We start from the raw sequence: 22064 nt of genomic DNA on the forward strand, positions 1-22064 counted from the left end.
TCCAGAGCTTGGGGAGCTCCACTTCCTCTTTTCTGAATCCCCAATGGCATCTTCACTGTCAGAGATCGAACTTCTGGGATGGAAAACTGGTGGGGGGATGGAGCGGTTTACACAATTTGAGACAATGTTGGACTGAGATATTTTAGTTGGAAGATCTGGATCCTCTATTCTCTTTGTTCTGTAACAGGCCTATTACAAAAGCTGGCTCTCGCCTCAGAGGGAGGTACAATGGGGCACATTAAATTTCATTTTAAGAATTTACTCCTTCCAGGAAATAGACTAAGTTGGGGTTCAGGGTAAAATGGAGGAACACAAATATCACTGACTGTACCCCTGTTTGCATGTTTTTTTTTTGTTTTGTTTTGTTTTGTTTTTTTTACCAATCTGGACATCAAACAAAGCAAAGTGCTCAGAATATTTCACACAAAAATCCATCCAGTCCAATGTCAGATTCAAGGTTCTGTCGAGGCAGCCTTCCCCAGTTCTGGCCCAGAGAGGAAAAGCAACTGGTGTTCCTGCCTCCAAGTTTATGAGCAGAGTCAGAAGCACTTACAGTCTTGATGGGATGGAAGATTGTGGATTTGAGATTTTCATAGTCATCTAAGATATTCAATATTCTATTGAAGGCAATAGAAATATCCACACAGATATGCACTGGCTCAGGAAATAGCAAGTTCATTAAAATAAAGCTAAATATTTAAAACCATTTCTTAAGATACTGAATTAGACCTAAGAATTTAGAAATAGAGAGATCCTGCTAAACAATGCTTGTAATCATAGTTTAACCAGTGAAGCAAGGAGTAATAAAGTAATGGTAATAGAGTACAAGGCAACTGACTGAAAATATTGGAAAAAAGAAAACATGTATAGAAGTATATGAATAATAAAGAAAATACAAAATTGAATAGCAATCCTTTCACTCTAAATCCTCACATGATATCACGAAAGCTCTGAAACTGAGTGTGAACTAAGCAAACACTAACACAAAACATACTACATTTCATCCTTGGCTTTGATAATTACCACAAAAATAATGACAGCATGTAATTTTTCAAAGTAAAACTAAGAGCTAATTAAATTTTGAATACAGACTTAGACTCTGAATCATTATTTTGAAAAAAGGCAAGAGTTGAGAAGGCAAAACATGGAGAAATGAGACATAAAGGAAAGATAAAATGAAAGCAGACAAAAATGCAAGAGGAGACAATGTGAGAGGATTAAACTACTAATTTAAAAGCAAATACTTGGGGCACCTGGTTTGCTCAGTTGGTTAAGCGTCCAACTCTTAATTTTGGCTCAGGTCATGATCTGAGAGTTGTGAGATGGATCCCTGCCCCGGGCTGGTCTCTGTGCTCACGAGGGCTTCAGTTTTAGATTCTCTCCCACCCTCTCCTGCTGCCCCCACCATTGCACTCACTTGCATGTTTTCTCCTTCTTAAAAAAACAAAATAAAAGCAAATACAAACCCAGCTATAGCCTCCTTAGAAGAAACCGACCTGAATAAAATGACACAGGGAATTTAAAAATAAAAGGACGGCACATGTTTCCCAAAGTAAAAGAGGAGAGGTAGTAATAGTAACTGCATATGAACCAGAATCACAAGCAAAAGGTTTTAAACAAAACAGAGAAAATATTAATAATTAATCATGTATAAAATTTAAAATATGTAAAAAACCCACCCTACTATAATTTGACCAAACACAGTAAGTGCAAGAAATACAAATATTGCTACAGATTAGGTATATTTTTAAAAAGGGGGGAAAAAGAACAAAAGGAAATGAATAACATTATGAATATGGGGAATTAATATAATTATAATGTAGGGAATGAATATAAATATACTGTAGTATGTACAATATAAATATAATGTAGGTGCAACCAACTCTCTTCAATAAAGAATACAATCTTTTCAATTACTCAAATAATTCAAAAACTGAGAACAGTCTCAAAGAATAGACGTTATAAGGCCATATTTCTGACCAAAGTGCAATCAGAAATTTACACAGTTTAAAATAAGAACAACAAAAGCAACAAATATTTAACATTTAAGGTATTAAAAACTAATGTGACTATTGCATTAAAATAAAAGCCACAATTTTCAACAAATGCTACTTGTGTTAAACATTGATTTTTGCTAGCATTGCACTGCATACTTATAAATATATTATCTTACTTAATCTTGCAAAGCATTATAAGGTAAGTATTTTTGCGACGAATTACAAATGAAGAAACTTAATGAGTTAAAATTCTTTTCACAATATGTGCAGAAATCAAACCCAAGTTTGCATTGTTCCAGTCCCATGTTCTTATTAACCAGGCTATATTTTAAAATTTTAGATGAGACCAAAGCAATTGTTGGAGACAAAGTCAAAAGTCAATGTTCTCAGTACTAAGCAAGAAGGATTTTAAAAAGGAGTAAGTGTTCGACTCAGGAAGTGATGAGAAGAAGAAAAACAAAGATCCCCATGGAATCAGAATGAAGTATCTACAAAAATAAATAATACTCTATAAAATCAAAAGAAACAGAATTAAGAAAATTAAAAATTCACAAAAGTCTGGCACACCTTACCAAAAGAGCATGAGAAAAATATGACTAAAACTAGGAAAAGAAAAAGATAATAATAGTTTTGGAGAATAAGGTTTAACAGAATCATATGCACAATTATTTGATAAAAACTGTTAAGCATTTTTATAACATAGATAATCAATAGGGAATCCATAATCTACCAAAATTAATGAATGAAGATATATAAAATATAAATAATCAAGAAGTTTGGAAAGAATTATAATCAATTTTTAAAATTTTGCAAAAAAGAATTTGAGCTTTTTATCAAAAGTTTTATAGGTTGGCCATTCCAATACTTAAAGAGTTGATAATCCTTATGGTCTATAAATTCTTCAGCAGCATAAGGGAAAAGTGGAAGCCACCAATTAATTTTATATAATCAGTATGATTCTGATACAAATATGAACCAAATAAAATGCAAAAAAAATTTTAAAAACTTTGAATCAATCTCAGTAAATGCACAAAGTTTTGGTAAAAGAGTAGCAAATGGAATTCAACAGTACATTTAAAGAGAAATTTATCATGACAATTAAAGCCACCGAATTTGGAAATGTGTTAATATTATGAAAACACATCACAAAACAGTCCCTAGCAAAGGGAATGTGTGTATGTGTACGTACACACACATAATAATCCTAAAGCATTAAAAACAAAATATTTGATAAAAGTCATCCTTAATATCATATATACTACCTGCCTTAAATCAAACCTCAATGCCATATTATTGGTAAAAGATTAATAGAATTCCTATTAAAATATAACAAGAATTGATTGCTTCAACATCACTGTTTTATAACAATAGCATTGTTATATTTAGTTTTATAACATTAATATAAAACATTAAATTTAAAAAGATGTTAAATAAAAACAAGGAATATATTTATTGCAAAAGCAAGGGACATTTTTCATGATTTATAATAAAAGTGTAATGCAGTATTTATAAATAATATATATCAAGTCCAATAAATTACAATTTTTTAAAAAAAATCCAGTTTTATATGCTAGACTCACCTTTTACTAAAAATCCTTCTAGACATAATTAAAATCTACAAGTAAATATTTTACTTATACCCTTGTTTCAAACTAACTTTTATAAAGATAAATTTTTCCATACTTATTTCCATCCTCATAGGGTACATTATGAAGCACGCTTTAGGTATACCTACAAAAATAACATGTATTTTGATGCAGAGGTGGGAAGTTTGTTCCCATTTTGGAAAGAGGAAAAAGTAAGATTTCCTTTTGAAGATATACATAAATGTTATGGAAGACACCAATTGAATCCCTGGGAAGATTGGGTTAGAAGTGTCCGCTGCTCGTGAACAGCTCAACAGCATGGAGTCCTCCAGGTTGGTGTATCTCTAAACGTGACCCACCTGGAGATCCATGGTGTCGAACAATGAACTTTGCACACCAGCAAGGTCTCCATAAAGTGAGGGAGCTCCTCTTCACCATCGTTGGTTGAAGAATACACAACCTGCATCTACACTAACCCAAATCAAGTTCTGTCCTTTGTCTTCTAGAATTTCCTCCATCCATTTAAGCTCCCGGCCTGGATGCATGCTTCCCAGAATCCAGATTAATCCTGAGTTGGACAGTTTGCCTTTGCTAAAGAAAAATGAACATGGAAACTAGCAAAAAATTGCAGTCTGTGTCTACTTTCTCCTAAAGGTCCAAAGAGTACATTATTTGGGTTGCTGTATAACAAACATAAAATTGTACTTGGTGGCCAAATATATACATCTTGAGGTGGAATGTCAAAGTTCAACAGATATGCTTCTGTTTGCAGTTGTTACCTATACTTAACACGGCGGAGAAAGGATGCCCAGCTAACAGTCATGTTTAAAAACTGACCTGGGGTTGCACCACAATGAACTTCTAAAGTCCTAGTTGTTTCTGATTTTCCCTTTTACATTCAGGGGTGTCCTAAGTAGGCCCCAAACTAAGCTGCTCCATCCTCACTGTGGTCTGTTCCTGGTGCCTCTGGAGCTGCATTTCATGGGTTCCTTGAAGTGTTTTTCTGCTCTGCTTATTTCTGCTGTGCTCCTCAGCTCCTCACAGATGGCCACACCGGCTGCTCCAGAGCCCCACAGTAATATTCGCTCCAAACACAGGCAGCGTCCCTAGGCTGGAGTAAGGTGTAGGGAAAGAAAGTGTCTGCATATGTGGCGTGAGTTCATAGGATGGTGGGGGGGGGGGGTGCTGTGTTTAAATACATGTAGCCCATCTGCTTCTGATTTTTAGATGCATTTAAATGGGGCAATGTCTGTTATTTTTTCAACTAGAAAGAAATAAAAATTAAGATGGCTGTACTGCTGGAAGACACCATAGGTTAAATTCTCACTTCTTATGAAGCTGCTATCTTAATCCAAACTCTTCTGAAATGTATACCAATTGTTAATTCTGAAAATCTTTCTAATTTTCTCACTTATGACAACTGATTGCAACAACAGATAGATGGATAGACAGGTGAGTTTGAAAGAAACAGCACAATATGGTTGTTAGTCGTGAATTATTATTTCTTACTTTGATCAGAATTGGTTCTGATGATGCAGAGTACCCTGGAACCTACTGAGAGCCACAGAAAGAATGAAGCTCTGGTGAGGGGAGGCTAAAGTGTTAAAGAGAGCTCTTCATTAATCTAGTTTAAGAATATCATTTCAGTATAGAAGGAGAGAATGATCGAGTCTACTGACAGTTCTTCCTATCTGGCTACACGGTAGATTAGCAACACCACACAGGTACACACACTCCTGCATGAGAAAGTGTGGATTTCAGTTTCATCTTGTGGCTCAAACAAGGTAATCAGCAGCTACCTTCCCAAGTCACGTAGCCCCTAATTCCGTGTTTCTCCGTGTGTTATTAGACAACAAGACAGGAGTCTTTGTGAGATGTGATTAAGATAATGTTCTCTGTATGTATTAAAGCTTACACATTTAAGAAGTGCTTATGCCATTATTTTAGTGAATGAATCACTGACCGAGAAGCTAAAGGGCTAGGTCTTTACAACAAATGTGCTCAAATGGCATCTACGTGTTTTTAATAATAGTAATGGAAAGGAGGAGGAGGAAGAGGAGGAGGTTCATCAAAATCCAGAGATCATTGCTATTTGCGCTGCTACACCACAGGCTCATGTGAAAAGCTGCTGGTCTGTTGGATTCAGTTCAGCAAGGGCCCAACACATGATAGACGCTACATAACTAGATGTTGGATGAAGAAATATATGCGTTTCTTCTTTTTTGGTTGGTATTTGGTTGGGTCAGCTTTCAAAACTGCCTAAATGGCAAAAAAACACACCAACACTGGAAGCATGCCACTCAAGCACCCATGTCTGAAATGACTGGATCCATTTCCACCTGAATACGAGCATACATTGTACCTTTCAACTTTGCTAAGAACCAGGAATCACCACTCAATGTCCTTATTTTTGTGCAGTTCACAACTGTCTGGATTCTGAAAGGACACTGTCACTTTCCCAGGGCTGTGGCCTCCATATAGGGGTGCCTGCACTTTAGCAGTTGTGCAAAACGATCCAATGGCTTGCAGGAAGAATGTATTTTTATCTCGTCCTTTTAAAAAAAGGTGCATGTATACTCTAACAAACACAATCAAGTGATACCCAATTAACCCATATAACTTTTAAACGAATATCCCAATATTGACCAGGAGTCAAAATATCGTGGTTAGAGGTTAAGTAGCTGACATTCTCACTACATACCCCCCCCATCACTCCCATTTTTCAGTGTCTTCCTGCTGATGTCCACAGACCATATCTACTCTGTGTCTCAAGCTTTCTCAGAAACCCAGAAATCCGCTCTGCCCTGCCCTTGTGGCAAACTGGAAATGTCCCTGGGAGGTAGCCTTCAAATAATGATTATTTCAGCCTTTGGTAAATAAATTCCCCAGGTCTCTCAGTTCTCAGGCAAGATCTGTATGAGACACCATTTCTTAGAACTTCCCATGTGCTCAAGCGCCAGTCACCGTCCTGAGGTGCCCAGCCCAACAGAAAATCTTTTAGTGACTTCCTCTCCTTCCCTGTTTCATGTCCTCTCTCCCCTACAAAGCTCTTACTTCTCTGCCTTTATGCCCCGAGCAGAAGTAGGGTCTCGTTCCTGGGAGAATGCCCAACACAAAGAGATGGTGGTCAAAATCATTCAGATGCTACTGCTCCAAAACTATGATCCGGTTTTACTGATTTTCAAGGCAATCTGGTCACAGTCACTGACAAAGCAAAATAAGTCCTGTTTTATTTCTCTCTATAGCATAGTGTAGCTGCAATTTGGTATAATACTAAAAAAAAAAAAAAAAAAAAAAAAAGTGAATGTGGCAACAAAACATGTAGGTTAGTTTCCTTTCTTTCCATGTAAGACTAGTTTTCTTTCCATGTAAGACTTGTTTCCTTTCACCAATATCTCCAAAATCCACCCTGGGCTGTTCCCAGGTTCTGACTGGAGGGACAGGGGGAGATATCCCTCTTGGTGGTGATGATGGCCTCAGAAATAACCCTGCTTTTATTTTTATGGCATTACTTTTTTTCCCATTAACTCATGCAAACAAAATCATGGCTCACTAGGTTTCTGTGTTTGTTTTATTTAAACAGTCTTCACTGTCTCCTGGAAAACAAAAGGGAAAATAATGACAATAATAAAAACTAAGCACTCCTCTTTAGAGAAGATTATTCTTCTTTATCAGATACTTTTCCGTGTTTCTCTTCCCTCAGGAATTTACTAGAGATATTTGCATGAAAACACACTTTTTAAGCTAGGAAGTACACCCATATCTACTGTGTGTCACTTAATCCATAATACCCTCTTTGTATCTTTCCTTCCAAATATTAACGCTGAAGAAAATTCTGATGTTTTCACAAACAAGTCTTTGAGTTCAAGGAACCGTAAAACAAGAGATGGATTACTACATTGTGCATTCACAATGCACATAGATGCCTTGGGGAGAGGATGCAGACTTCAATATTCTCTCTGTATCTGCTGCATAGTTTCTAAAGGGGAAGGAATACTTCTCAAGTCTCTTACATTAATGCCTTCTTAAATTCTTAATTTGATTGAATGACATGTATTCTGACTCTCAGTGACAGGAATTAGATGCTTAAACATCGCACTTCTTAACCAACAGATATGCAAAGATATGGCATATCTTAAAAAAAAATTATAGACTTTATCTCATGTAGGTAGCCAATGGAGCTCAGGCAGGCGATAAGAACTCCTGGGTAGCCTCACGACAAAGACTTGCTGAGTTTAGAATCAGTGACCTAGATTCTTCTTGGGGTGAAGTCAATTATTCACATTAAGAAGTTAATGAGCAAGGGTGCTTCGGTGGTTCAGTCGGTTAAGTGTCCAACTTGATTTTGCCTCAGGTCATGATCTTGGGGTTATGAGATTGAACCCCGAGTCAACTTCTGCACTGGATTCCTGGAGCCTGCTTAAGATTCTCCTTCTCCCTCTGCCCTTCCTCACCTATCCATCCCCACCCTGAGCTCATGTACACGTGCACACACTCTCTATCAAAAAAAAAATATTAATGAGCAGTCATCTGTGATCTGCACTGCAACAGGAAGTTTCAGTGCACAATTGTGGGGACATTTTCAGTTTGCCAAATAATAGAGTTTCAATACAGAATCAGCTTTTCTTTATGAATAATGAATACGAGCAACATAAGTGTAAGAACCCCCTAGAATGAAATCGTTCATTTTTTGAGAGCAATGGTCTATGCCTACTTGCCTATTATTGCAACTACACAGATTATAAAGTATGAGAGATTACTAGGAACATAATCAAAATATTGAAATTCAGAATTGCATAACAGTAAGCTTCCTGAGAATAATAATAACTGTGATGTTTTGAATCTGTGTAGAACAAAGTCACTGTAAGCCATAAATCAGCTAACTCAACTTTAGCACAATAGAATTTGCTCTACTTATAAATTGACACTCGATCATTAACTCTTTAGGATTTTCTATTCTTTTTGTTAACTGTTTTATGACTATTCTCAGGTTAAAACCAATATTTGAATGGTGAAATCTTTCACTGTTGTGTTCATCTTGATAGTTAACCATATTAGGTTTTCTTTTTTTAACAAATCAAAATACATACTGTTCATTTTAGCCTTCAGATTTTCCATTTTGTGTAGCAATGTCATAGCATCGATTTGTCTACCTTCAGGGTCTACCAGACTCAATATACGTTGAATACATCCTTTATTCTACTTTCTATTTACTGTATGTCAGGATATAGCTCGTCCTTTCTGGTCAGCTACTTTCTTGAAAGTTAATTAGTCACTAGGTCAGTTAATCTCATTCTTTCTCTACTAGGAACCAGAAATCTCTCTCTCTCTCTCTCTCTCTCTCTCTCTCTCTCTCTCTCTCACACACACACACACACACACATACACCACTTTAATATTTAATCCACAGTCTTAGAGATTTAACAATTTGAAGTAATTAACTGCATGAATGATAAAATCAATGTACCAAAAAACTGATTATTGATATGACCTAAACCAACTCTTCTACTAGCTCTACCTATTTAGTGCTTGTCAATTGAGATACCTTGTTAAAAAATTAAGAGTTTTCTAGATTAACACCACTCTGACACTACTAGATTTAACAACTGATACGTTTCTGTTTTTAATTCTACAAGCACACAATGCAAACATGAGCTTCTCAAATAAGCATTCCAAAAAACCAGTTGTATGGACTATGAGAAATCCTTGAGAAAAATATTTCATAATCTTCAGTGTTAATTTTAGCCTTCTGTTCTTCCATTAAATTCATTGTCAACTCTTCAGCTGAAGTGTCTGATAACCAGAAATAAGATCACTTCAAATTTATTTATTGCCGTCACAGTGTGCTGGCATCAGCAGCAATCCCGAAGTATTTAAGAGAGGAACGTGTACCTCTGTATAAGCCAGCCTTTGTGATTCTACTATAGAAACAGGCACAAAAATTAGATAGGATGTTGATTTTAGATAGAGATGACATTTAGAATTTTACTTTCTTTTGGCCAGCATTCTTATTTTAAGAAGAAAAACCTGCCAAAAACACATGGAGGGGAGACATAAGTGAAAGACAAAAAGTAGGGGGAAATAGTGATTAGGTTCACACAAAAGTAAAAATTAAGACCTGCAGATAAGCAAATATGAGCTTTCTCCTGTGAAATACAACAAAAGATATGTCTGTTTTTCCTTTTCATGACTATTATTAATGCTTGCTAAAAATGGCTGTAACAGTGGTGCAACCAGGACCCTTTAATTATACTCTGAGTTACACCTAGCTATTCAGAAGGCAAATGCAGAAAACAAAAAGCAAGGAAATGAATAAAAGATAAACTATTTTCAATTAAGAAAAATGACCTAACACTGCTTTCCAACTCAGGAGCTCATTTATTACAAATCTGCTTTTGTTTGTCACCACTTGGCAATCTTGTTTCCTAAAGGGATACAGCCTGAGAGCTTTGGAGTTGGGAACAAATGTGAGTTGAAAATAGGCTGTTTATATACATATGCAATAGCAGTTTGCCACTATTATGCTGGCAAATACTAAATGTAGATCATCAGTGCAGATCTCTCTGCTAAGACTTCTATATCACAGCTTAGCCCGATGCTCCTCTGAGATATACATTGGTTTCCTCGAACTCAAATGTTCAAGACTGAACATTCTTCTTAGGAGACTGGCCCCTTCTTCATCAGCCAGACTGCCTACCCTAGAAATCCAACTGCTCTTGGGGCCTGTTTTTAGGGGGCCAATCTACTACCCTACCTTTGCTACCACACATACCCAAATACCCAGGCCAATCTATCTTGACTCTTTTTCCCCAACCCATCTTCTCCTTCCACATGCATCTCCACTGACTTAGTATGGGGGTCACTGCTCTCTCTTTTTTTTTTCATTTATTCCTCTAGGCTCCCTCTTTTCCGTATTTTTCTTTCTAAATCATTTTACATTCTTCAATCACCACCATTTTTCTTAACCACAAATCAATCATTTCTCTCTTTTGATTAGCCCTTTAATGATGCTTCAATTCCCTATACTCAATTTTGTTAAGGTGATAGTGAAGGCTCCTAAGTGTGTCACGGTCAACCTATGCAGCCACATCCCCACCACTACCCTCTCACTCTTGGATCTTCTTAAACTACCTTAATTTAACAAATGCATCGTGTTCTTCCCTCTGGTGATTCTTCAACCTTAGCTGAAGTTCCATGACCCTAAAGATCTTCTTACGTACTTTTTCAGTTTTGGCTAGAATCACTCTGAAAACACAGATATGAATACACATGTGAACACACAAGGCACAATTACTAACTCTAAAAGCACCCGGGCCTTAGATCTCTGTGGGTTGTAGAGCTTACCACTGACTGAATAATCTTCCAGCCTTGAAAGTACCACATTTTACCTAGAAACATAATCCCTCCTAGTGAGAACATTAAGGTTGTCTTTAGATACACCTGAAGATCTCATTATAATGCTTTCCTAGACCTAGACTAGACTGGGTAATTCAGGGAGTTCAAGAGAATTCAGGAAAGTAACATTTACTTTAACTTCTCATAATCACTGAGGAATCGTGTTCCATCTCTCAGAGAATTGTGGGGACTGCCTTTCCAAGTGCCTCTGGTGAATATTGTCATCTCTTAGGCCTTCCGAGGCCATCTAGTTCAATGCTCTCACTTAAGGATGAGACTGAAGGCCAGATGAATATGACACTCTGAACAGGTGTACTATTATTGTTGAGATTTTCCTTTCCTTTCAGAAATATTAATTTCCCCACTGCTCAAATGCTCTTATTTCCCTCTTGCATTATCTGTGAAGAAATAGAAAGATGAGTCTTTATTATACTCTTAAAGCCTTAAACTATATGAAGCATGAAAACAGTAACAGAAACGTTACACACAGACAGTTCCACCAGAGAGTCCCCCAAGTCAGTCGCACATCACACATTCCCCCAGGTCCCTGACATGTACATCAATTAATTGATCTCACCAATGATATACAGCCTCAAGACTTGCATGGCCAGAAGCAGAGATTCATATTCCTAAAGTTACTGGAACCCTATTCATGTTTTATATAATGGTGACTATACTTTTTTTCATTTAAGTTTTTTATTTGAACATCAAATAGGCTGAGAAAATTGCTTGTAAGTGCTTGAGCATCCCATGGATTCTTTACATTTTAAAGGTGCAAAAGAGGTTCACCAGTGGGTTTCATTATACAAAATAAACCTGCAACATAACACAAACACATCAACAGAGGACGCATCAGCAAAAAGTCATACTGATCCATCAAATGCATTTTGGCATTTGAACCTTTTGCCATAAAAAGGAAAAGTGATTTACTGAAGGAATATCATTTTAGGTGCAATGGTTAGGGTAGGGACAGTATAGTGGTGGGAAAGAATCATCTGGGTAAATTTCAACCATGAGAGATAGAGGGGAATTGGCAAGTTAAGACTAAAACTCCAATTGTTTACTAACAGGGATATTAAATTTATTTTCAGAGAATCCACTGTAGGAAGCATAAACTGAGTCACAGAAATAGCATGTTCATAAGAGTGGAAACATCAAAAGGGGTTCAGTGAACCTGCCTATTTATATTGCATTTTAAATATAGCTCCTGGACGAATGACAAGGTGGAAATAGAATGAGGCAAAAGACTGTAGCCCCAAGTGTAAGAAAAGTTGGGGAGACTGAATTGCTAAAAACTTGAGATTTTCAAATTACATTTTATTTTAAGAGGGTTTTTCAAAGTTGTTAGGATTTAGATTCTTATTATACATGCTCAAAATTGTGCATTATAGGACACATAAATTTTATCAAACTGGAAATGAGACCTGTTTTAAATACACAGCTTTATATTTCTACCCACGGGTGCATTATGAAGATCAAATATAGAATAATTTTGTGAACATATTTAGTATAATTAGGTAACACTATGAAAATATTATTTCCAGGATTACCTGAATCCATACAGATAAAATATTTTGCCCTAATTTCCTTTGTTGGTCCTAGAGAAATTTTCTAACTCTAGGATGCCAAGAGATGCCTAGATATTCCAAAGTACTATGAGTTACAAAATACTGACTCAAAAAAAAAAAAAAAAATCCAAGCAAGCTGAAATTACAAATGTAGAGCCCATTCAATGGCAGCCTTCAATCTGTTTGTTATGCCTCTACTTGACAACAATTACAACCAGGCTCTATTGAAGAAATACTATCCTTTCTGAGGAATTCTTGGTGATTGATGGGTGGCCACAGCTAAGTGCTAGATGCTTCTGGAATATAATAGCTTACATATCATTTACAATTTGGAAACACCAAAAACCTTTTTTCTGATTGAAAATAAATCCACACACATTGTAAAAATTAAGATAGAACTCTAAAGAGTATAAAGTGAAAGTTCATTATGTTTTTCTCTGAGACATAACCAATACTGCATTTTCTGTATATCCTTTGGGATTGCTTTTTACTCATATGCTACCCTTTATATATGGTATATAGATATAAATGGGTATACACCCATTTATTATGATGATCATGCTATTACCTCATAAAGAGGGGTCAGAGAGGATATTTTGAGATCAGATACTTTCGTTTTCATCATTATAAAATATTTCATAACCTTCCATGATTTTAAATAATTATTTATATGAAGTATATATCCTGTCATCTCAGGGCTGATTATTTATTCAATGACAATACAATGGATAAGAGCCAAAAGAGTGGGGAAGACAATGGCTTTAGAGTGGGAGAAAATGTAGAATAAATTGGCCAAAAGTCAAGAACAATGGGAGTATATAGCCAGAAAAAGGGGGGAAAAAAGACAGAGAAAGAAAATATGAGGACATAGAAATAAAAGACCAGAAGGAAATATGGTTGTTTATGGAAAGGAGTGTTTAAAAGTCCAGTAATCAATTACAGTTAGCCCTCGAATAACATGGGCTTGAACTGCATGGGTCCACTTATACATGGATCTTTTTTTCCAACAAATACAGCACTGTAAGTGAATGTCTTCTTCCGTATGATTTTCTTAATAACATTTTCTTTTCTCTAGTTTGCTTTATTGTAAGAATACAGTATATAATCCATATAACATACAAAATATATGTTAATTGTTACCAGTGAGGTTTCTGGTAAACAGTAGGCTATTAGTTAAGTTTTGAGGGAGTCAAAAGTTATACGTGGATTTTTTACTGCATGGGGGGGGTGTTGGCCCTCCTAACCCCCATGTTGTTCAAGAGTCAACTGTACAGTCATTTCATGCTCCCTGTCTACCTTCTTCCTTCTTTTCAGGAAGGATGGAGTTTCCAGGTCAGCACTCAGCCTACCCTCTATTTGCCTTAGGTAGGAAAGTGGCTTATCAGCAAAATTACAACTGGAAATTAAGCTGAGATGGTTATCTTATCAGATAAAAGCCTTCTCTGTAATATTTGCTATGAAAGACTATAGGGTAGCAGAGATCCACCTACCTGGCTTCAAGGTTGAATCTGAGAACCATGATCTTCTGTGGTGTCACCGAGCTTGACTGTAAGAGCACAACCTCTTGAAGAACTTAAAAAGTTATCTGGGAGCAACTCAGAGAGAGGGAAGTTATCCCCAGGTAACTTTAACATAACTTGTGACTCCGCGGCCTAAGGGGTGAATCGGTGGTAGAACTAAGGGAGTTTGAGCCATTATCTTGACTCTGCATCATTAAGATCAACTCATCATTATGATCATTATGATCAGAACTATTTTAATTCAGCAACTGATTGTCCCACTGAATCTTTCCAGAAGTTCTGGGTGCAATGGAAAGAGAACATTTGCTTTTTACTTTCCCAGACGAGTCTTTGCAGTACCTTCCCCCAGTCTAAAAGGATCGTCTCTAAAAAGACCACAGGCTTAGGGAAAACATGGGTGCCACTGTCAGTAAAGTAGCGAAAGAGAGAAATAAGATAGTAAGGGGATGGTAAGCATAGTGGAGAACGATTCCAGAAGTCTGATAGCAATTTCAAGGTCAGCTTTAAGAAGAGAAAGAGTAGGATAGAGGTACTTTTTGTTTGTTTGTCTTAAAGGATGGAAGACAGAAGACATATGAACCTTTAATTTAACTTCACTGTAAAAGGATTTTGGAAAAAATATCTTATTATTTTTTCTTCCTTGGCATCATCCTTGACCATCTTCAAATATCTACAATTTTTCTCCATGTTGGTGCTTAAACTCTTATATTTCAGCTTAAAATTGGCTCATTGACACCAATTTATTTATTTGTGTTTTAGGCTTAAGCTATAATTTCCCATTCTGCTCATGCCATGGATCTTTTTCCCCCCCTCCCCTTGAGCTTTTTCTCTTGGTTTGTACATCTTGATGCTCGGGGACTAGCCAATATGGCAATCCAATTAGGGTCTCACAAGACCAATATCATGTCACTAAAGAGTGAGATGGTACTAAATCTTATTCCTTTAATCTTCTTAAAGTATATTCAAAGCAAGAAAGATAAATGACATTAAATAAATGAGGAATAATTTGCCAAATCCCAACTTAAGAGAAAAGGATTTCTCTAACTATAAATTATCATCAGAATTATTCAATACTTATGTCTTTCCCCTTCTCTTTCAAAGCCATGCTTGGCATTTATCTAAGGTGATGTAATTCATTCATTCATTCATTCATTCATTCAACTAGTGTTAATATCTGCTATATACCGAATACCTGTTTGAAGACCTGGAGATTCAGTGATAAGTTAGCTCTTGTCCCTGCCTTCAATTGGAATATTAAAAACACAAAATAAAAGTTACATAAATGACTGCATTAAATTCTAGGAAGGAAACAGAGAAGGGGCTAAGATGGCTTGTAAACCAAGCCATTATTTTAGACTGGAATCACAGGGACCAGCTTTCTGGGGCTGTGGCCAATAATCAGACTAGATAATGAAAGGATGCTTTCCATGCTAAGCATGAGAAGGTTCGATATGAAGAGAGCAGAAAATGGCATATATTCTAAGCAGAAGCCTTGAAGAAGAAAGAGCCTATCATGTTTAAGAAACTGAGACAAAGAAGTACAGCTACAATCTGACTGAAACAGAAGGTGGCTCAAGATGAGACTGGAGAGGTGGGAAGTTCTAGATCATGCATGGAAGACCATGACAAGAAGTGCATTGAGGGGGGATCCCTGGGTGGCGCAGCGGTTTGGCGCCTGCCTTTGGCCCAGAGCGCGATCCTGGAGTCCCGGGATCGAGTCCCACGTCGGGCTCCCGGTGCATGGGGCCTGCTTCTCCCTCTGCCTGTGTCTCTGCCTCTCTCTCTCTCTCTCTCTCTCTCTCTCTCTGTGACTATCATAAATAAATAAAAAAAATTTTAAAAAGTTTAAAAAAAAAAAAAAAAGAAGTGCATTGAGGGTAGGAAGGGAAGAATCAAGAATGACTCATCACAGACATTTCCCTCAGCCAAGTAATCAAGCTGAACATAGTTAGTAAGTCATGTTGATAGCATGTGCCCTTCATGGTCGCTGGGGTTCCTCCCCAGAAAACCAATGATTAGCATTAGTCTAATCATGCGAAAAACATTAAACAAACCAAAATTGAGGGATATTCTTCAGAATACCTGAGTAGGAATCCTCAAAGCTGTCAAAGTCATGAAAGGCAAGGAAAGTCTGAGAATCTGTCAGTATCAAAGAGAAAAATATGACAGCTGGATTTATAATGATTTTTGAAATGGATCTCAAAACATAAAAAGGTTATTGAGGAAAAACTAAGGAAATATCAATAAAGTATGGTCTTTAGTTAATAACAGTGTATCAATATTGGCTCATCAGCTGTGTCTAATATATCCTACTAATGAAAGCTCTTAACAACAGAGGAAACAGGGTAAGAGGAATATGGGAACTCTCTACCATCGCTATAACTTTTCTGTTAACTCTGAAAGTGTAATAAAAAAAATTAAGTTTATTTAAAAAATGAGTCCCAAGTTTCTAGACTTAGCAAATTAATTGATAGTTGTGTCATTTCCTGAAATGAGAAAGATAAGGAGACAATGTGGGATGAATGTAGGAGGAAGGGGAAACAAGTTTCAGGAGGCACCAGCATTTTACTGTGGAGCACCTTAAATTAGAGATGTTAGTGAAACACCCAGAGACAACAGGCAGAAGGGAATGGAGGTCTGGATGATGCCTCAAAACTAAGTAAGAAAGTAGAATGGGGGCTGCCAGGACCTGCTGGACAGTACAGAATAATGGGGACAGAGTTTCAGTCTGGGATGGTGAAAAAATTTTGGAGACGGATAGTGGTGATGGTTGCACAACAATGCAAATGTATTTAACACCACTGGACTGTACACTTATAAATAGTTAAAATGGTAATTTTATATTATGTATATTTTGCCATAATAAAAAGCCACAAATGACTGGGTGGCAGAAACACGAATACTTATTTTATTATCCTTTTCTGTATTACAAATGTAATAATAAAGAATAGCAAAGTATAGACAAAACCAGAAAGTGCTGAAAAGAACAATGAAGGTAGACTGGCACCTATTCTAGATGGAAAGTCAAGAAAAGCATGTTTGAAGTGATGACTTGCAGTTGCTTGATCTTTTTCTAGGTGTCCTTCCCAGAAGGAGCTTTTTTTTTTTTTTTTTTTTTACATATCCTTGGACCCTCTATGACCAAGTCTAAGGATGATAATGTGATCCAGAGACAAAGATGCTAGCTTGCATTTGAAACTCAGCTTCAGCTGTTAGAGGTACTGTGACCTTGTCTGTTTCTCAATTTTTCCTTTTTTAAAAATATCAGTGAGGGTGACAAAACATGAGAGACACCTAACTCTGAGAGAAATGAACAAGGGGTAGTGGAAAGGGAGGTGGGCAGGGGGATGGGGTGACTGGGTGACGGGCACTGAGGGGGGCACTTGGCAGGATGAGCACTGGGTGTTATGCTATATGTTGGCAAATTGAACTCCAATAAAAAATAAAAATAATAAAATAATAAAAATATATACATTATTTATTTTAAAGAGACAGAGAACAAGAGAGAATGAATGCAGGGGGAGGAAGAGGGAGATAATTTTCAAGGAGACTCCCTGCTGAGCAGAGTCCAGTCTGAGGCTCTAGCCTACAACCCATGAGATCATGACCTGAGTCAAAACCAAGAGTCGGTTGCATAACCCACCAAGCCACCCAGGCGCCCCAGTTTTCCAACCTTTCTAAGCCCCTTTTTCCTTATTTGTAAGATGGAAGTAATATTTATCTTGAAGCTTTAGGTGAAGACTGAATAAGGTTTATAGACTATATGTACATACATATATGAATCATAAGACATACTCGGCAAAGGCCAGCTTTATTACTATCAATAGTGTCTGGACAGAGACATGTGTCAAAGTCTCCTTCAAGTGGGCAAAGCCAGGATGGCAAACTCTGCACACTCTTTAAGGTTCTATGACTCACTAGGGCAGATCTCCTGGTTTCTCGCTATCGGGACGAAAGCAGTCCTCTGGGGTTTCTCCCTAGAACACCCCTGATAAACAGACGGTTGCTATTCATGATCTTTCTGCCTCTGAGTCACAAGTTCTCACTCCTGCAGAACAGGGCAATTTCCTTTTGAGTACTGACATCCTCTGAGGATTCTGCAAAGGAAAACTACTTAATTTGAAAGGTAGCCAATGGCCACAAAATACTCTGTTCAGAACCTTCTTTCTTTTTTCTCAGAATATATGATCAATATTATTGGTTATTCTTAGCCCTGCATAGCAGTACATTGCCTTGTGTGAGAGGCACTGACATGAAAGTACACTGAGGGGATATCACTGTTCTGATTCCATTGTGGGCAATCTTCCCTTAGATTACATTTCTGTTACCTCCTTCCCAATCTGTCTCAGCAGGATACAAGTCAGCACTTCCAGAAATCTAAGCACAAGCTCCACATTTCTTATGTCTCCCCAAGATTAGGACTGTTTTATCTCTGTTTTGAAGGAATTTCCCTAAAATTTTGACAGTAACTGTAACCTATGACACCAGATTAGGAAAAAACAACAAACAAACAAACAAACAAACAACAACAACAACAAACAACAAAACCCTCCAGGACTATTAATTGTAAGGTTCATGGTGGACTTTGATGGGAAGCATTCAGGAACAGCTGGATATGATGAGGTGTGCGAGGGCCGGGAGAAAGCTTTATTCCTTACTTGTGATCCTAGTCAACTGAGAAGGTAGCCAGTTCTCATGTCTGCTTTATGTTTGTGAAATATCAGGTCCAACAGGAATAAGTAAATCAGTCTACCAAGACGAGGAATATATTTTTAAATATTTTCAAATAGAAAAAATTAGCATCCCTATAACAGTACTATATAGATAAATGCAATAAAACCAGTTGGAAGTTTTCATCTGAATCTAAATTAGGTAAATAGCAATAATAATTTTAGTATGCTTCATCTGTACGGCATTTTAAATGTATCCAAATTTATTTCCTCTGATTCTAGAATTATCTTATGAGTTTGGAAGTGCACATATTGGTAATATTCATTACAGAAATAAATAAGCTTCAGGATTGAACGATGTTCTGAGAGTCACTGTTTTTGTGTTTTTCTGTTTTTTGCTTTGTTTTGATTTTTGGGAAAAGGTGCAGTGCACTCGAGCTGGAAAAATTGATCCATTTCCTGGTTATGTCATATACTTGAAGTTGAGATTGAGCCAACTCTTAAACTCTTAAGTACTCATATTCCTCACCTGGAAATCAGTAATGACATCTCCCTCACAAAATTGTAAAAGGAGCAAAAGATGCAAAGATAAGCCTGAAAGAAGTAGACATTCAACAGCTATAAGGAAGAAGCAGCTCAAGAAGAGCAAGGCACGCCTGCAGTCAAGTCATCTCTCCGTAAGAAGCCATGGTTCCCCAAAGCACTCAAAGCTACCTGCAAAGGGGTAATGTTCCAGAATGACTGAATGCTCAAGCTCACACTACCAGCCTTTCAACTCAGAACGCATCTACCCATTGGTATTGAATTTTATCATAATATTCAAGAGCAATAATTCTGAAGGAAATGAGGACATAATAATTGGGTTATGAGACAGAGAAGTTATTTTTTGAATAGGCGATCATTTTTAATTGGAATAATCATACCAACATTTCTTTAAAACTGCCAAGTCACTGTATTAACAAGAAAAACGATTCTTATGATTTCCCATTAGAGGAAAGAAAACAGATCATAGCCCCAGGTTAAATTAAGGGAAACTGTAAGGCTTGGGGGCTCCTCAGCAAACAGTCTGAGCAGGAAATGCTAATCCCTTATTTCTCAAAATTCACTCCCTGGCAGAGACCTTTTGCTCTAAAGATAAAAGGCTGATAATTGGTGTGACCAGAAAAACGTGATTCCTACCCATATATTTAGTTCCTTTCTGGAAATCTGCTAAAATACTTCCCACTGAATTCCCATAGCTTCCAACACCACAGGTCAAGTGTCCACATTAGGCTGAAAGCAAGGATTAAACCAGGAAGGTTCTCACAGATTCACATCCTTCCTGTCCCCATTGCAGGCCTGAGCATGAGCATGTACATTTATTAGAGGTTACAGGGAAGAGCGGAATTCAGTTCCTAGGCACTCTAAAACAGGAAGACCTCTCTTAGGGTACGTTTTAGGAGCCCATGAACTAAGCTATGACTTGATGCTTTAGTCTTGTATAGGAATTGTCAGTACATAGATAAAAATTCTCCCATTTAAATACAGCAGGGAAGGCAACACATCCAGCAGAACCAACAAGGAAGAAAAAGAATAGAGACTGTTCATTATAATTTAGCCCTGAGGAAATTGTAGTTTATCAGGGAGTCCCAGAGACCTCTCCTCAGAGAACCCAGGAGAAACCTTATGTCCCACTCAGAGGGTTTAAAAACCATAAGAGTGGTGTTCCTTGAGATCTACCTTCCCAAAGAGTCCTGGACTGCAGCTGCCTCACTGAGTCAAGGTAGGTCATCAGAGCAGCCCCCCAAGATGGGGAGTTTTTCCTCCTCACATCTCTTTCTTCACACAGGGCCACAGTCAAATCACAAGCTTATTTCCAACTAAAAATTTAAAAAATATCCTAAGTGTCCCGCAAAGCGGAACTGCTTCACAGGGATTGAGCAGCAGAGACTTCCTCCTCGTCTCCTCCAAGTAGGCACTTGGTTTACTCAGGAGGGGAACAGAATTATTGTGAGGCAGGGTCAGGGAGGTTTTGATTTTGACAGTGAATTCCCTGTCCTTTGAGGGTGAGCTGATTCAAGAGAAAAGTGTGGACCCCTCATTTTTAGTTTGCTTCTCTGTAACCCATTTCGAGGACTTATCACACATGAGTTGCCAGTTGACTTTTGTTGTACATCCAAGGGTACTTCTAGGGATGGCACGGTGGGTTTTCTGTGAAGAAGGACAGCTAACAGAGCAGGACAGAAGGTAGGCATTCTGAGTTCTCATTCAAGCTGAATCACCTTAGGCAAGTCCTCAGAGATCGTTAATTCTGAATTTCTTCAACTTGTTACCATGACCCTTTTAGAGTCCTTGTGAAAATGAAATGAGATGATGTATCTAATAATCTGTCGTAAACAGTTGTTTTATTTATTTAACAAAGTATTGGGGTTTTTTTGAAACTATCATTATGTAACTCACAAATATGACTTCAAGAGACTGGGAACCATGCCCAGTGATAAAAAGGTGGACATACGTTCTGAAAACCAAAAGGAGATTCCTAATCCACTAGGTACATTTATGGGACAATGGAATACAGAATTTGTCACTTAGAACCACCACAACAAATGAAGTTTATTAACCCAAATCATATGATTTTGAGCCAGTGAGCTTCCCCTGTCTTGTCTTAGTTCCACAAGAAATGGAACATAGTGGAACTAGTTACACTTCAAGGAGCATTACAAGCATCTGTGAAGCTTCTTCAAGAAGAAGGATCAGAGGGACACCTGAGTGGCTCAGTGGTTGAGCGTCTGCCTGAGTGTCTGCTCAGGGCATGATCCTGTAGTCCCAGGATCAAGTCCCACATTGGGCTCCCTGCATGGAGCCTGCTTCTCCCTCTGCCTGTGTCTCTGCCTCTCCCTCTGTGTGTGTGTGTGTGTGTGTGTCTATCATGAATAAATGAATAAAAATAAGAAAAATGAAGAAGGATCAGAAAATGCATTTTTATAAAGTGTCAGATAGTAAATATTACAGACTTCAGAAGCCCCATTTGATCTTTGTTTCTCTTCCTCCTCCTTCTTTTTCTGTAACTCTTCATCAATATAGAAAAAAAAAATTCTTGGCTAGAGGCCATATAGAAAGAGGTAAAAGGCTGCATTTGGCCCCAGTTCCTACTCTAAAACAATGCAGTGATGAGAATTGGAAACTCTAGAGCAACATGTTATTAGCTCAAATCCACATTATTTTTTTTGACCTCCTGATGTATACTTTATATATTTCATACTTGTTTTTTTTACTTACATTGTGACAGATGCTGCGTGATAAATTATAGTAAAATGCAGTTATTCACTTCATATCTTAAACACACTTA

The 22064-nt window shown here is 37.3% G+C and overlaps 1 protein-coding gene and 1 non-coding gene across 3 annotated transcripts in view; both read right to left on the reverse strand.

The window, feature by feature from the left end:
- CHRM2 (cholinergic receptor muscarinic 2) overlaps positions 1-22064 on the reverse strand; it is a 145876-nt gene that overhangs the window by 104642 nt on the left and 19170 nt on the right. The window lies entirely within an intron of this gene.
- On the reverse strand, positions 3894-3974 carry MIR490 (microRNA mir-490). The gene has a single exon (NR_049464.1). It is a non-coding gene; the product is annotated as a microRNA mir-490 (primary transcript).

This window comes from Canis lupus, chromosome 16 (genome assembly GCF_011100685.1).
Source record: "Canis lupus familiaris isolate Mischka breed German Shepherd chromosome 16, alternate assembly UU_Cfam_GSD_1.0, whole genome shotgun sequence".
In the NCBI taxonomy this organism is placed as follows: domain Eukaryota; kingdom Metazoa; phylum Chordata; class Mammalia; order Carnivora; family Canidae; genus Canis; species Canis lupus.